The following is a 3,965-nucleotide window of genomic DNA, read 5'->3' as shown; positions in this document are numbered from 1 at the left end:
GAGAGTTAGAGACGCAGTTCAGTCTTCTTCTTCCTCACTAGTGGCTGCTAAGCAACAGAAGTTCTGGTTGCCTCCTCCTCCTCCGTTTCGTCAGCCTTACCAGCAGAAGAACAAAGGTGGCCATGGATCTTCCCACCCACCCAACTCTGGCTATCAGAACAAGTCTCAGAATCAAGCTCCAAAGTCGAATGCTCCTTATCATCGTCCACTCTCAGAGGTGACTTGCAACAAGTGTCAGCAGAAAGGTCACTATGCTAACAAATGCTTCAACCAAAGGCGCCTTCCGCCTCCTCCTCCTGTCAGATCTTCCAGCAATGCAGTGCACTACACCACGGCATGAGTTTAAGGGCAATTAAGTGCCGGGGAAAATATGAGATACAGGGCAATGTATCTGCCAGGAATGCTCTAACTGCCGGGAAAAGTAATTTAGGTCACGAAATCTGCCGGGACAACTTCTGCAACTAGGTCTGTCCATCTGCCGGGGACAGGTGTTTATTTGCTACGTCAGATAAACTGCCGGGAACCTTTGTGCAAGGCAGAAAATCTGCCGACACCTGGAGACAGACAGGGTGCGAAATATACACCCCGAGCGCGCGTGACAGTTAAAATTTCGCTCCGCGGGTTTCTCACAGCCATCCATTCCCCACCCTACCTTATCCATTCTTTTTTTTCGAGTTACCTTATCCAATCGTCCACCTTCCGCAGCGAGGCATCGCCTCCCAGATCTCGCTGCTTCTACACCCACACCGGCGCCGGCGCGCCGCATCTCCCAAATCCGTCCCTGGATCGACCCGCCTCCTCCAGTCTTCTCTATCCACCATCCGAACCAAGAGCTGTTTCCGTCATCTCCACTTCCCCAAGCCGCCCCTGTCGCTGGCGCTTCCACCGCGATGTTCACGATGACGGCCGGCTGAGGGATCCATCGGAGGCGACCTCCGCAAACCGCCTGGCGATTTCTCCTCCGTCCAGAGCACGCAGTCGACGCTTGCGCCGGCAAGTTTGTTCACCATGGCGACCGCGCTGGCGGGCTGCGCCTGGCCTTCGGTGCCCTCTAAGCTCTACGCGCCTTTCACCTTGCGTTGCCTTTGGTGTGCCCCTGCCATGTCAGGTAAGCCTGCAGGTCCGGCGCCCACAACCCCTCTGTTCTTCTGCTTTCCTCAACCTGTGTCCGTATGCTGCTCCCTCTTGTACCTTTTCGTTCCTCTGCTCTACTTCTTACTGTTAGGAGTAATCTTGAGTCATGTACGAGTTGCTAGAGAAGTGCTTGCTATTTCAGCTAGGTTAATTAACGCAAAAGTGAGTTACTAGAACTTTCTCACCCTAGTATTGTTGGCCACTGTAATTCCTGCTGCACTGTCTTCAGTTAGCTAAGTGTTTATTATTCAGTTTCGTCAGAATAAGCATGCACCGGGAGTCTGTTCTGGTGCGTGCACGTAGTCTTTGATTTTCTGCATGCAGTAGCTAGTGCCGCAGTGTTCGCTCTTGTGGGATGGCACGAGATCATGCCGGACATGGCGGCGTTGAGGCAGCGTGCAAGTGGCTGTGGGATGGCGCAGCCGTTAGCTCAAACGTGGCCGGTAGACTAGGATAATTCTGTTACTGTAACAGCATATAAATAAAAGGAGAAGAAAACGCTGCAGTAAGCTGCACGCAGCACAAATTACTCTGTCTTTTGTTCTTCAGTTACGAAGGATGAGTGACAGAGAGCACCGGCTGCAACTACAAGTATGTCTTGAGGTGTCTACGCGTGGAAGAGTACTAGATGTATCTGAGTAGGTTTAGGCTAATTGTGTTCAGTGTGGCCGGTGATTAAGTGTCCTGGTACTGGTAGTACTAGGACGGCCATGTACGAGTTGGTTTCAAGATCAAGAACAAGCAGGTCCTTGGTCGGTTGTCTCATGCATATTTACACATATGCTGGTGCGTGACATTGTACCACAGGAAGCTGACAAGAAAAAGTGAAAAAAAGAGGGCACGATACAAGCCCTTGGCTACAAGTTTTTTTTGTGTGTGAGTGTTCGTCGTCTCTGATGTGATTGATCCATGGGCAGAATTCCAACACTTACAGATAGTAACTGAATGGTCCAGATAAAGTTTATTGTCGAGAGTTTTGCTGCATGATAGGTGTACTAAATATGTTCTGTTTTAGTCTCTCTTCCCCTCTTGTTGAAAGCAAATCTCCACTCCAAATATAGCTTAATCAATCAAATTCATATGTGTTGTTTAGAATTTCTGCAGTGAAACAAGCCCTTTTGATTCTAGCGTTGTTGCCTTAGAACAAATAATCATTCTAGGGTTTGTTATGATATTTTGTTTACAGTTCTGCATATATAGGCAGCAAATAGAAGTGACATAACATGGGCTTTTGTGGGTCTGCCGTTCTTGCTTGTTCAGAAATGTGGCCAGATGACATTGTGACAATTGATTTTGAGTCTGCTAGCATACATATTTTCTGAAATGCAGTTCTTTAGTTATACTTAATGCCACATTTTGTGCCCTGGTTGTGTTTGTGAGATACTGAGATGTCTTTCTGCTTTCATTGCATATGTAAGATGGTCGGGAGCTTGTAAAACTGCATGTCATATCTGATGGTTGGATATATGATTTTGTTGTTCGCCCCCTTCCCTGAAAGTACATGGTGTAATTAAGTTATCTACGTTAATATGACAAGTTTCTGGAATAAGCGTGATGAATAGATGTATCTTGCTATTATGAAAGTGATTATGTTTTTTAATGAAGTGATGCAGCTGCAGCGGCGTGTAACATGTATTCATTGCAATATTGTCTTATTTGTGGAGAGATTGGTCAGTATTTTGTGGTTGATGGCTGTAGCTGGCTTTTCCTTTTAAAATTTACATGTGGTGGGACCAGAACACATGTGCCATCAAATTCACTTTTTCTCCTAACATACTTATACTTTGCACTCTGATCTTTGTAGAAAAAACCTTGCTGGTTCATGGTGAATGGTGTGAAATGGAATAGAAAGAAAATTCTTGTGCTTGCACAGAGTGGAAGCGAATGTGATCGGGGGGTCACCGTCAAGAGAGTGCTTCCTTGGCTCGTTACCAAAGGAAAATGGTGAGTTGCTACTTGAAACTATCATCTTTATTCTTATTTTTTTTAGCAAAGGCAAAAATATTCTAGGTTCTGCTCTTCATTCAGAATATTCACAAGTAAATGATTTCCTTGCTAGTATATCTGACATTTCAGCCACTATCATGGAAGTAATAGAGCTGGTCATTTGATTAGGCTCACAAGTAGCTGGATTTTTTTATGTGAAGATGCATCAGTGCATTTTAGGACTCGACGAGTTGTGTGGGCTCACGGAAAATTGGCTTCCTCGCGTCGATGTGCTGCTTGCTTTCTTCTTTGTATTTGTTCAAGGTGAAGGTTGGGTGACTGATATGATTGGGTACGTGCATGCTATCCTGGGACACGTCAAGGATTAACTGTTGTTCATAAAGCATGTTTGGTATGTGTATATGGTCCTTGTGTCCGTATATTTTTCAGGGGAATAACTGTTGTACTCTCTACTAACTTTGTACTAACCCAGCATCAATTAATATGGATAGGAGGGAGAAATATAATTCTGACTAGGTCTTGCTTTTAGGTGATTTTCAAAATGCATTCTCGAACTTCAATACTTGTGAGATGCTGTAATTGGTTACTTCTTTTTTCAGGTCACTAGTATACTACTCTCGCAGTCACAAGTTCGTAGATGTGTGTTCTGTGAGCTAAAAGGATCTATTTCTAGCATCTAAAGAAGTTATGGACATTTTAGTATCTATCTGATGAAGTAGCACTCTAGGATGGATCAGTTTCTTACTGAGACATGATGGTATATATCTAGTGATGTAATACTGGACATATGAACCTACAAATGTATGCCTATGTATATATCTAGACACGATGGATTGTTGTCCTTTTGGATGTGATGTAGTACTGGACTTGTGAACCTACAAAGT

General features: G+C 44.7%; 1 long non-coding RNA gene across 1 annotated transcript; it reads left to right on the top strand.

The window, feature by feature from the left end:
• Positions 1-690: 690 nt before the first annotated feature.
• On the top strand, positions 691-3,582 carry LOC109784725 (uncharacterized). Its single transcript, XR_005756399.3, has 3 exons — positions 691-1,108; positions 2,939-3,078; positions 3,250-3,582. It is a non-coding gene; the product is annotated as an uncharacterized lncRNA (long non-coding RNA).
• Positions 3,583-3,965: the final 383 nt, after the last annotated feature.

Source organism: Aegilops tauschii, chromosome 5 (genome assembly GCF_002575655.3).
Source record: "Aegilops tauschii subsp. strangulata cultivar AL8/78 chromosome 5, Aet v6.0, whole genome shotgun sequence".
In the NCBI taxonomy this organism is placed as follows: Eukaryota; Viridiplantae; Streptophyta; class Magnoliopsida; order Poales; family Poaceae; genus Aegilops; species Aegilops tauschii.
The sequence above is the reverse complement of the archived record's forward strand: the minus strand, read 5'-3'. Positions and strand labels throughout refer to the sequence as shown.